A 13808-nucleotide genomic window follows, 5' to 3' on the forward strand; every position below is an offset into this window, starting at 1 on the left:
TGTCTTAAACCAATGTTGGGTCAAAGAAGGATATACTTCAATGAAAGTTTTTGAGTTTTTATTATAAATTCTACAGATTTTTTCCTAGTGTTGGGTTGATGAAAGCTTTCGATAAATTGCATTATACAGGATTAACACTCGCCTCAGTTTTAGTAAATCTAAATCTATTTAACTCTCATTGTTGATGTATTGTTGTGGTAGCTTAATAAAAGCTGTGGTGTTGCAGAGATATGGGGTTAAAGAAGAGCACTAAGGGATAGGGGTTAAGTATGTTGGGAAGGAACGCACGCAAATTGTCCAGCTTTCATTAGTGTGCTGAGTGAAGACTCCGCAGAGGACTCGATTCCCAAGACTCTCAGATAACAAGTGGCTTCTCACACTGGGGCTTTCTGTTTCCTCCAAATAAAACCAAAAAGAGGAGAAGAAGAAAAAAAAAGAAGTGGGATGGAGAGTGAGTTACCACAGAGAGAGAGAGAGAACTGGAGAGCCATTCCAGCAGCCAACTGTTATCTGCCTGACATTCAGTCAGTGTGGAGTTATTTTAGGTTTATTTATCCCCAAGAGCAATGAATGGCTGCCGACAAGATATTTCTGATAGATGCGATAAGGGTTTCCATCCTCTAAACATGCCCTCTTAGCTTAAAGTTAACCTCACCTCTAAAAGCCATTAGTGACAGACATAAAGCCGAGGGGAGCGTGGAGGTCCCAGCGCAGCATTCATCTGCACTGCAGTTATGCTAGACCTCTCCCAAAAGCAAACAGACATATGAAGACGTCTCGAGTGGAATTTCAGGAATACGTAAAGACTGACTGCTTTGTTTTAACTACACTGGAAAAAAAATAATCATTGGATTTACTTAGTTTTTAAGGTAAGTGGTTGCTAACAATTTATATGGGCTGAATTGAACCTAATTAAATTCAGCAACTTTCATTTGTTTGTTTAAAATCAGCCCATAAAATTGTTTGCAACCACTTGAAAAATCAAGTAAATCCAACGAATCATATTTTTCCTTCATCGTCTGAAAGAACTCAACGTTTAAAAACAAAAATCAGGGACAAGTTCACGGTGTACAAACTGAATTTGGACACAATATTAAAAAACTGATGACAGGATGAATTGCTTACCGTTCATTAATTAATAATAATCTACCACACTTGTGGATATTCTTCTACAAGCTTAAAAAGCTGGGTTGTCGTAACCCAACGTTAGGTCAAAGAAGGACTTTTTTCAATTAAATGTAAATTACGCTGTTTAACCCAACAGTTGGGTTTGTCTGTATATGACCCTACATACGGCACGAATAACCCAGCATTTTTTAAGCACTCTAAGTTTGTTGATATATTTTATTATTATGTTAATCACATTTTTTTATTATTAAAGTTATTTTCTTTTTATTTTTTATTATTGTGACATTTTTATTAAAATTTTAATGAATTATTTTATGTAATATTTCTAATTATAACAATAAATACAATAATAATAATAACAGTAAATCTGTCGCGATCACCAGCGATCATACTCCCAAGATCGCTGGATCTCACACGCATTCACATGGACTACAACTTATGAACTACATATCCAGTCATGCCACACACACACACACCTGCTCCAAGTCTCCACTGATTAGACTCCCACATCTGATGCAGCTTCTGGACTGATTACACACACTACTTTAACAGCACACACACTCACTTCCTTGCCGAGTCTTGTTTTCTGTAAAGTGACAATTCAACGCGTTTTCTTCGATTGACTGTGCTCCCTGATGTAGGCACATGATTTTAATCCCCGCTGGATCCATAGTTTGGCCGACTGAATATGTAGTTTATAAGTTGTAGTGCATGTGAATGCATGTGAGATCCAGCGATCTTGGGAGTATGATCGCTGGTGATCGTGACAAAATCATCATCATTATTATTATCATTATTATTATTTTTACATTGATTTGCAAAAGACAACAACTAAAGGTTGATTTATACTTCTGCGTCAAGCGCACGCATATGCTCAGGCTTAGCCTTCACGTGGTCGCATAGTCCTCGCCATGGCTGACGCTGATGCTGACATGCACCTCTCTAAAAATGTAACTACACGTCGCCCAGACACATATCGCAAGCTCTGTGATTGGTCGGCTTGGTAGTGGTGATGAGCGTGGGCGGTGCTGTGAGCCGCTAGCCCAATAGAGCGATTGTTTACAAGTGTCTAATCCCATGAAGGAGCTCCAGATGGAGACTTTTGTTTTGTGTTTACCTCACGATTAAAGTTGTTGCACATCCGCCGGTTCCTGTCTCTGAATGAGCGAGTTTGAACTACTTGTAGTGTTCAGAAAAAACAAAAGACCTGCAAAGAAACTCGACAGAGGAACTTAAAAACCTGCTACCCCAACACAATCTCACGGCAATTCGTAACTTTTTGATTTAGTGGCTAATTCGTATAAATTCGTACGATCTAATTTGTACAATTTAGTACGATTTGCTCATCCCCCAATGACAGTTGTGTTTAGGGGTGGGGTTAGGTGCCACGCCTCCTTTTTCTCTTTTTTTTGGCTCCACCTAGTGTTTCGGAAGTATTATTGCAGAGCAAACACCACGCAGAAGTATAAATGCACGACTACGCGCAACGCAAGTGACGTGGGTCACGCTGATCACTCGATGCAGAAGTATAAATCAGCCTTAAGGCTCGTGCACACTGAGACATTTTTTGCTTGCATTTTCCGTCAACATTTAACGCCTCGTGACTAAATAAAGGGCGTCAATGTGATCGTGCATACCAACGCGCAAAACGCCTCATGTGCATTTTTTTTTTTGCTTTGACGCGCCGCATCAAAACCATCTCCTCCAATCAGATTGCCACTTTTGTTCATGTGCACGGAGCTGCTGTAGTTACAGTAAACAGTACTTGGAGGCGCTCAAGCGCAAAACTGTCAATGCGAGCGCAGTGCACACATTGAAGAAGATGCCCAGAGGCGATATTAACGTGGAGCTGCTTATTGCAGTAGTGAATAATAATAATTTCTCCATCGCTAGAGCTGGAGCTGCTACTTGAACCATCCATAACATCAAGCGTGTCAACTTTGTCTTCTTCTATGTTACAAGCGGGTGTCAAAAGCTTAAAGTTGTGTAGCGCCATCTAACGTCAAGGAGTGATTTTGCATACTCTTCTGCTCGACGCTTCTGAAAATCGCTTGGGTTTAAATCCGAAAAAACATCTTAAAAAACACTGACGATAAACACAAACGAAAAGCGTCCTGGTGTGTACGAGCCTTCAAGTGTAACATTCATTCATTTTCCTTAGGCTTAGTCTCTGATTTACCAGCGGAATGAACCCCCAACTATTCCAGCATATGTTTTATGCAGTGGATGCCCTTCCAGCCACAACCCAGTACTGGCAAACACCCATACACTCTCACATTCATACACACACACTCATACACTAGTCAGTTTAGTTTACTCAATTCGACTATATTGCATGTGTGGGGCTGTGGGGGAAACCAAAGCACCCTGAGGAAATCCACGCTGACACGGGGAGAACATGCAAACTCCACACAGAAACGCCAATGGGCCCAGCCAGGACTCGAACCAGCGACCTTCTTGCTGTGAGGTAACAGTACTAAACACTGAGCCAGTGTGCCGCCCACTAAGTGCAACAACTGTTACATATTTTTTTTAAAAGCTAATTTTTTTATAGTATATCTTTTATTTGAACCAGAATCGTTAGACAACAAAACTAGTTTAGTATCTCAAAATAATAACTAGTTGTCATTTGAAATCCCAAACCAAGTTGCAAGGTATGCATTATACAGACACGCTCGAAATTATTCATATCCCATGGCAAATTCTGCCCTAAAGTTACTTTTATGCAACGGCAAGATTTAGATTTCGACCTGAGTTGACACCGGCTTCTCTCAAAAGATAATTAAACAATATACAAGAGGCATCCTTGTGTAAAACATCTCAGATTTTATATACATTTGAATAAAAACTTTGCCAGGGGTATGAATAATTTCAGCCTTGACTATTTATATGTGTGTGTTTGCTTAATTGTATTCGCTAGTTCCAATTTTTGTTTCATGTTGACTATAGATCTTCCTGTGAAGATACCATATGATAAGGATGTAAAAAACTCTCAAATTCACCACTACTTTGCCTAAAGCAACTGACCCCAAACTTACTCATGTCACCCAATCGCTAATCAATGCTCTTGTGTTTCTCAGCGGCTGCAGTGAAAGTTTTTGATATTTCTGTGCCCGACCATCTGGCCGGCCGCTGATGAGAAGCAGAGATGATGGCTGGTATACAAGACTGGCAGTGCTCAAGTTTCTGCTATCTTTTGGGAGTCTTTGATGTGCGTTTCTCCCACCTCTGGCTTCCTTCTCTCAGGAAATTGCATTCTGTCTGTTTCCACAGCAGATAAATGATCTGGGAAGGGGCTGCACACTGTCACCAGCCAGCCCTGTACAACAGACGACCTGGATTACGTTGACTGCGTGTGGCTTCATCTGAAATACTCTGAAAGAGTGGTGAACAGATCTGTATATCAGTAAATTGTTTAATCGGAAAGCGGCTGCCACCTGTACATCAGTTATTTTGGAGTTGGTTCAGGTTCATCATCCTTGAAGGTCCCGTGAAGTGCTTTCAGACGTGCATTTTTTAATGTGACGTTTGACAAAATCTCAACTGAAAGATGAAAAGAGGGCGGGGCATAGAGTAGCTCCCTCTTATAAAAACAGCCAATAGTGTTTTGTTTTTCTCACAGCTCTGCCAATGAGTGATTGAGCTCAAGTGAATCAAATGAAAAGTATATGAGAAGAAGGGGGCGGGGCATGTCAGACACTAGAAAGCATTCTCTGAGGAACCGAAGATGCAATCAAAGACGGTTTATTCATAAGACTATGACATCACTGAAAAAACAACCCTTTAGAAACCTTTATTTTGAAGAGTGCACTAGCTCATAATGCAGCAGGTCAAAGGTCATCTCAAAAACTAAAAAACACAGCCTTGTTGTCATCAGCGTTAGAATGCACTGCCCACATTACGGATCTGGAAAATGTAGCGTCTGCATTCTGAATCATTCTCTCTGATGACAGACAAGAGCAAGGCTGCTCAACCCTCCGTCTCATTCCAGACGACTCCCTGCGCCTCGCAAGGCCTCTGACTGACGGCCCGTGAAGCTTCTCATTTCATTCAAGCACCGTGTCACCCTCCATTCACAACATCACAGCAAAAAGCACACTTGAGTGTTTCAGAGCAGGAAGCTTCCTGCGGGGAGAAAGTTTGGTTTCAGGTCAGTGTGCTTTAGTCGGTGCCGGAAACTTGGCCTACGTCTACATTAATCCGGATGCATTTGAAAACCATTTTCATTGAGCACTTTTTAATTGTCCTGCAAAAGGTTCTGGGGATATGGGATAGTTCACTCAAAAATGAAAATCTACTCGTAATTTATTCTCCATCTGGTAACACTTTACAATAACAGCACATGAATAATAACGTGTTAATACGCAAACTAAACATTACTTTATTGTGCGCTAGTCATGAACTAACTTTAACTACAACATGAGCCACATGAGTTCATTTGTGAATAACAGCTACCTTAACTACATGCTAGTACATGATTGTTTAATTTATTAGCTTATGCTTAATTTAACCATCATGAACTCATGAGCTGTTAATATGTAATTATCTTTATTCTCTATTTCCACCTGGGGATACTCATCCCGAGGCTCTCAGAGATTATGCAGCGCCACTGATGATCCAAGACCTGCGAAGAGATGATCCCAAGGTTTCCATAATCCCGGACCAGGCCGTATCCTGAGCCGCTGCTGTGGTGGTCATGGAGGAGAGCATGCATCTGATTCCTGTGACACTCCAGGGACAGCCGACTCTTCGCTGACGTCCAGCGTTCTGCAGCCTCCGGCGCCGACTGCAGCTCTGCACAAGACGTTTGGCCAGAGGAGAAATGGTTGGGCCCAACTGAGCCTGGTTTCTCTCCAGGTTTTTTATCCTTCACTTTCGCCAGTTGAAGTTTTTTCCTCACCGCTGTGGCCACTGGCTTGCATGGTTCGGGACTTGTAGAGCTGCGCATCGATAGATTACTCTTCAGTGTTTGGACTCTCTGCAGTGCATATTAAACCACACTGAACTGAACTAAACTTAAAGTCTGACACTGTTTCAGTTCACTAAAATCTGCTTTGACACAATCTACATTGTAAAAGCGCTACACAAATAAAGATTAATTAAATTGAATTTACTTGGAGGGGCACATCATCATTACCCTATTCATTCAGTAACTACTCATGAACTCCTTATGAACATCCAAATGTGTTTACACTGAATAATAGAAAAGTGTTCTGTCAACATCAACACGAACAGTTTAAACACAGGATTCCCTACTGAGAAAACCAGCTTAAACCAGCCTAGGCTGGTTGACAGGTCATTTTCCAGCCTGACCAGCTAAAACCCGGCTGGAAAAGGCTGGAAAACAGCCTGTAAATGGCCAAAACCCCTCTAAAACCAGGCTGGTCAACCAGCTAAAACCAGCCAACCAGCCTAGGCTGGTTTAAGCTGGATTTTTCAGCAGGGGTTTATGAATAATTAAGGATGAGTTAATGGTGATGTGCCCCTCCAAGTAAAGTCATGGCATAATTATACATTAACAGCTCATGAGTTCATGTTGATTACATTTAGCTGAAACTTAAATGTTAATTGATACGTTACTTAACAGCATGTACTAACAAGTAATTGAGGAAGCCATTATTTACACATGAACTCTTGTGAATCATGCTATAGTTAAAGTTAGTTTATGATTAGCGCATGCCTTTACTCACAATAAAGTAATGTTTAGTTTACATATTAATACATCATCATTCATGTAGTTATTGTAAATTCTTACGCTCCCTCTAGTGGTCTCAAACTTTTATGAGTTTCTAGTTTTTCTGTTGAACACAAGAGAAGATACTTTGAAGAAAGCTGAAATTCTGTATTCATGGTGACATCCCTAGTAGGAAAAACAAATTCTATGGAAGTTATTTCACCATGTATTATTGCCCGCAGGTCATATTCCAACACAGGCTCATTCTGAAAACGTAGCCCTACAGATGTTTCTGGAGACCGCGAATTATGCAGCCAGAGGTACGAATGCTACGGAGCAGTATGACGCCATACCTTTTCGTGCTTACCAGCTGACCGCTTACTTCAGTATGGACGGCTTTCCGGCTGCAACCAGTTTGTCCCATTAGCGCGCCATGTATGTCAGTGGACTTGAGACACAGAGAGGAGTTGACCACGATGACGGAGTTCGAGTCCGGTGAAGAACGGTTCCAGAAAGCAGGTAAGACAAAAACAGAATCCAAAAAATAAAATAAACAAGTAAATAGCAAGGTGATAATGTGGTAAAATCTAAAAACGTGGTAAAAATCAGATGAGGGCTTTTCTTATTTTTTGGATTACTTTTGAAACATGTTGGTTGGGTTTAAGGAAGTGGGTGAGAGGGTCAATCGATAAAATTGGTTGGGTTTAGGGAAGGAGGAGGGTGGGCCAGTCGATTGCTCAGTCAGTCAGTAAAAAGTCAGTCAACAGCGGCCTCTGGTGGGTTTACGCAAGATTATGGCACTCGTGAAAGAAATACTCAAAAAAGCGTACACAGCGGCCTGTCGTGGATTCCCGAAAACAAACTGCAGAAAAACGTGCCGCTGGGACGTATTTCACGATCTCCAGAATTTCAGAATGAGCCTGGGTTGTCATATTCAATCCCTTTCCATGTTTTGTCGCACTTTATTGACACAATTTTAGCAGTGTGAAAGTGCACATACTAATGTAAACATCAGTAAAATGAGCATCATGTAATTAATTATGCTTAATACTTTCCAGATACTTTTGTTTTCAGTCAACAAAACTGATTTTTATCTCAAATTTATCAATTTTAAGAACAATTGACTCAAAACTCGAGACCAAACCTGTTTTTGAAAGAGGTACTTTTTCTGATTTATCTTAATTAATATAGATGCAACCTTGAAAGGGGGTCAAAGTGCAGGCAGCTGGAAAGGGAAAAAGCCGGTGGGCCTTTGGGATCTCAAAAGTGGGGGTTGACGATAGTGCTGTTGGGTCCTTGGAGGAAACATTAGCAAAGCGTGGAGGAAAAGCTGCCAAATTAACTTCTCACCCTTTCAATCACACCCCAGAGAATTCCTGTCCCACTTCACCTCTGCCAGTCTGGCTCGCTTTTTTCCTGCCTCTCTTACCGTTCCGAGTTAAGACACGGAGCGACCCCTGAACACCTTCACTCCCCAGCAACCCAGAACACTAACATTAACACACCAACAAGCCAATGAGGTCGTATGGCCTCTTTCTGCCCTCGACTTGTTATTTTTCCCTTTGTGAGGCTTACGAGCAGAACTAAGGCTCCCCCTCATGTTCCTTTTGAAGGAATGGAATAAATGTCTCATTTGTATCAGTGACACTTGTTCTAAATGGTCCATTTCTGTTTAGGCAGATTTAAGGGTGTTATTGGGAGCCGCAAGTCCTTTTGCATAAGGTATTTCACTCTTGGCCCTTGATAAGATTCAATAAAATGAAAAGCAGATGCAGACCATATTGGGTCCTTTGTTAAAAAAATACTTTGAGTGGTACTAATTTATTAGGCTCTTGCAACATCTGGAATTCTTTATAATTAATGCACTGACCTCAAAACGTAACTTCCACCTGTTAAACCCTAAGAGGAAGACCAGAGATGCTCCTGCATATGATTGGGACGTAGTTTGGCAGAAGGTTATATTTAGGCTTCAAAATTCATAAATATTGTGTTCCTTCGTAAATAATATCAGGCGAACAAAAACTGTGGGAATCATAGACTTAGTTAGTCAGAGAAGTTCAGAGAAGTGGTCAGGAAGGGATGGATGTGGTGATCTACAACACTGAGGTAGACTGTGCTGTTTAATCAATGCTCAGTTGATACAAAGAGAACCAAAGTGCGGCAGGACTTTGATACAAAGCAGGACTGATTCTACAGACTGATTACAAGTGCACTCTCAGACACTACCTTATAACATCTACATCTACCCTTTCCTTAACCCTACCCTTCACAGTGACTTCACTTGCTCTATTGAGAGAATGTGCCTGAGAGTGCATGTCTGAGGCTGCATGTGCAAGTCTGCAGCCAGACACTGTTGGAGATCCATACTTTTCTGTTGGGGCGCCACGGTGGTGTAGTGGGAAGCGCTGTCGCCTCACAGTTGCACTTTTATATAAAAACATGCACAAAATAGTTTCTGTTTGTCTTTCAGCCGATTCGAATGTTATCACTCGATTGAATGGGCGTTATCAGTGGTTATCAGCTGATAAATATGGGCCAGTAGGGGCCTTCTGCTGTTATCAGTCATCCACATGGTTAATCAACTATAGATCACATACAGCTGCGGCCGGAAGTTAATGAGAATTATTGATATTATTTATTAAATTTCCCATTAATTGTATTTTATTAACGTCTACACCAGGGATGGGCAAACTCGATCCTGGAGGGCCGGTGTCCCTGCATAGTTTTGCACCAACCCTAATCAAACACACCTGCTTGTAGCTTTCTAGTGATCCTGAAGACACTAATTAGGGTGTTCGGGTGTGTTTGATTAGTGTTGGAGCAAAACTCTGCCGGGACACCGGCCCTCGAGGATCGAGTTTGCCCATACCTGGTCTACACCTACCCCAGCCCTAAACTCAACCGTCACAGTAATGTAAAAACAGATCTGCATCTGGAGTTTTCTCTGTTAGTATAGCTGGTTAACCATGTGGATGAATGATAACAGCCTTCTGAGTCACAGGAGGCCCCTACTGGCCCATATCTATCAGCTGATAACCACTGATAACGCCCATTCAATCAAGTGATTTAACAACATTCGAATCGAGTGTTGTCTTCTTGGTCATGGTAATGCCCCCTTCAGACCCTGATACAAACGGTTTTAATGTCTAAGATTTGGTGCAAACTAAGAACCACTTTTACTGGTTCAGAGCCGGTGCTTTGGGTGCAAAAGACAAATAACCTATTTGGAATCGGCTCTGGGACCGAACCAGCACTCAAATTGCTGTGGTGAAAAATGGGTAATTATGGGTAATATGGGTAAATCAGTAAATATTTTCTCTTTTGAGAAAGTACACCATTCACAATTAATTTATACTGAACAGTAAGCGTGGCGCTCCCTGGTTTAAGTAACGTGAGCTGATGAAATCAAAACTGCCTACTACAGAAATCCATTGTAGTTCTTGGCTCATTCATTGTGTACTATATGAATGACATCAATGAAGTCAGTAAAACAAGATGTGGTTTCTACAGTAGCAATCCTTTATGCAGTCTTTAAAAAGTAGAACCAGAGAACATTTGGTACTGGCAGATTATTAGCCTAATAGTAGCTTTAAAAACTGTTACTCTACAGCAAATGGGATGAGCTAATGAATGACTAACAGAGATAATAAGAGTGCAAAAGCCTGGTCAGACCAACAGTGTTCTGATCAACTCAATCAAAGGTTTACCATTAAACTTGCACCTTTTAACCAACCATGGTCTGATGGTTCAATTTAATTGCCAAAATAGCTTTTAAAGTTTGATGGTGGTGTAGAACGGTTGACCTTTGACTTTACTACAGATTGTAAAAGATAAAGTGAAAATAAATGGAAATAAGCCAATGTGCCAATTCTAATGTGCCAATTATGCACTGAATATGAATTGTTTAGGAAAAATATAAACAAGTCTCTGGAATACTTGATTTTGATTGGTCGATCCACATCAGACGTATGTTATTCCCAAATAACAATGGCTCAAACTAATAACACAGGCTTATCTGGGTACTTCGAATAATCTTGACCATCAGTGAATATGTTCACATCTATATTTTTATGCTGCTATTTTCGACTGTTTGGTGCCATTTTGTGACTGAATAATAAGTAAATTAGTGTATTCTCCATTCAGCCATGTTCATTTACGTCAGCATTGTCTTTAATTAAAGAATTCATAAACTATTATGGCTTAGAACAATGTTTTGTGTCAGCTTTTATAATAGTAATAGTGCATGTCACTCATTTGTTCTTGTGTGGTTATCAGTTAATGATTGAACAGTATTCTAAATCAGGTCCTGCTAGGTTTGCTGGAAAACAACATTTATATTTAAAGGCATGACAGAATCTACAACACAAACAAAATAAAATCAAGCTCATACAACCATTACAAGTGAAAAGTGGCTGATTACAAACATGCCCTCATGTTGTCATTTACAAACGATGCAGGCCCATTAATGGTTATTTACCAGTTTCCACTTGGCCCAACCATACAAGAGCAATGATTTATTGTGAGAAGAACATGCTCGCTCCTCCCATTACTGAACTCTTTCCTTTGTTTGACTTTATTAATACCAATATATTACTCAAAGTAACAAGGGTGCATTACAGCCAGAACATGTACCAAAGGATAATAAATGGCAGTATTGTGAGTGCCTAAACATTTTCGTTCATCCCCAGCTGTTTCCTTGCTCATCATGCTGCGAGATAACATGAAACACTCACGCAACAGCTTCATTTCACAGACATCTGTCATCCATTAAGGACAACACACTCGGCCTCCGAGGGGCAGAGTCTGATCTCTGAAGTCCTCTTGGGTGTGTGTGTGTGTGCATGTGTGTGAATAGGAGGGGTTAGGTTGAAACTAGATAGGGTTCCTTTAAAAGGACAGACATATTCAGCAGAACGTAATGCGGCTGAAGAGCTTAACAAGAAGGTTTCAACATTCCAAGACTCTTAACACTCAGTGTTTCTAATGACTTGGCTAATATTTGATCATTTATTGACTCCCCATGTCCCCTTTGGAGGATAAAGGAACTTTAAATACACCAACAACTAATAACATGAATTCATCTTGAGACTTGGAGTTCAGATATTTACAGCTTGGTAATTTTGTACCACAGTGCAATGGCTAAATTAAAGCTTTCAAGCCAGGCTCATTCTGAAAACGTAGTCCCGAGGACATTTCTGGAGACCGCGAAATACGTCCTGGGAGGTACATATTTTTGCAGTTTTTGGTTTTCGCGAATCCGCGGGAGGCCGCTGTGTACGCTTTTTCGCTTCTCAGATGTCTCCCGCGAGTGCCGTTCGCGCCCGCGCTGTTCTCTCGTAAACCCCCTAGAGGCCGCTGTCGAATGAACATCTGTCTGTCCGACTGGCTGAATGATTGACTGAACCCAACCAATTTTACCAATAGACCCGCCCGCCCTAAACCCAACCAACAATTTACAAAAGCCGTCCAAAAAAAAGAAAAGCCCTCATCTGATTTTTTTTTACCACGTTTTCAGATTTTCCACATTCTTACCCTGTAATGAACTTCTTCACTTTATTTCTTGGATTCTGTTTTAGTCTTACCTGATTTCTGTAACCGCTCTTCACCGGACTCAAACCCGGTCGTCGTCATCAGCTCCTCTCTTCGTCTCAAGTCCGCCGATGTACAGGACAAGCTAACCGGACAAACTGATTGCGGCAGGAAAGCCCTCCACACGAAGGCAAGCGGTCAGCCGGCGAGCGCTAAAAGGAACGGCGTCTTACCACCCCGCAGCATTCGCTTAAAAAATGAAATGCAGCCATACCTACCTCCGGCTACAAAATTTGCGGTCTCCTGAAACGTCCTCGGCACTACGTTTTCAGAATGAGCCTGGGTTGAAAGCTTTGGTCATTACTCAATAAAAGAAGAGTATGTGATATGGACTACAATAAGAGGTCTATTCTAACTTGGGGGTGAAGAGGTCTGGGATTATCTCAGCAATGATAATTAAATGGAGTATGTTTTTGTGCAGGTACCCTAGCTTCTTTAGGTCTGTCATAAATAAATATGACACTAACAGTGAAAAGAAAACAGCGGGGAACACATAATCCAAAAACAGCAGGAACGATAAGCTGTATCTATTGAAAACTTTAACATGAAATTGACCTTCTGTTGTTAACATACACAGATTGGAAACACAGGTGGAAAGTTTCTTAACTGAAGATTCATTAACAGGAACTCTGGTATCATCAACACGAGCAGAGAACTCCAAAATGTTCACTTCAATGGACAATTCTCTTCCTTTTTGTCTTTTTGCAGGTCAGAGGGAAAGGAATAATACCAGAGGACAGAATGAAGAGGAAATTACATGTAGGTATACATGGGTACATTTCCTGCTCAATTGTGAAACATTGTGAGTGGGAAGAAGGCATTATATGGGTGCATGTATTAGGGAGTGACAGGAAGAATTGGGAGTGGAAGGCAGTCAGAATTTAGATTATTGGGTTTGTGCCGGATTGATGATTTTACCTAGCTGCACTGCTGTATCCATGACAGTTTTCCACAGACAACTCCTGATGTCAGAAGGCATTAATAAGGACAACCACTGCCTCTGGGTGCTGGATGATTGGATGTTGCATTGGATATTGTGTGCTTCCCAGTCTACTAGGTATCTAGGCAGCCCCCTTATTGTTGGAAGTCTAGAATGGTGTGGAGCTGGTAGATGATAGTTCTTCATCGATCTCTGTAGGATGGGGCACCTCAGAGTTGCCAGATTCCATGCAAGAAGGGGGAAAAGGGTAAGTGAAAGGTTTAATGAAACAGGATGCGGGATTGATCCTGTATTATGGAGGGAGTTGGAGTTGGTATTATTCTGCCTTTCTTGGGTGGACAGCTAGAATTTTTCCCTTGAGTGGTAGGTGAGAGCTATATGCTGTTTGGTATCAGCGTAGCAGTTTTGTCTTTGGATTGCATGTGGGACTGTTGCATCCGGAACCTACAATGGTTCTTTCATTCATTTAAATAAAGG

The sequence above is a fragment of the Danio aesculapii genome, chromosome 17 (genome assembly GCF_903798145.1).
Source record: "Danio aesculapii chromosome 17, fDanAes4.1, whole genome shotgun sequence".
Classification (NCBI taxonomy): domain Eukaryota; kingdom Metazoa; phylum Chordata; class Actinopteri; order Cypriniformes; family Danionidae; genus Danio; species Danio aesculapii.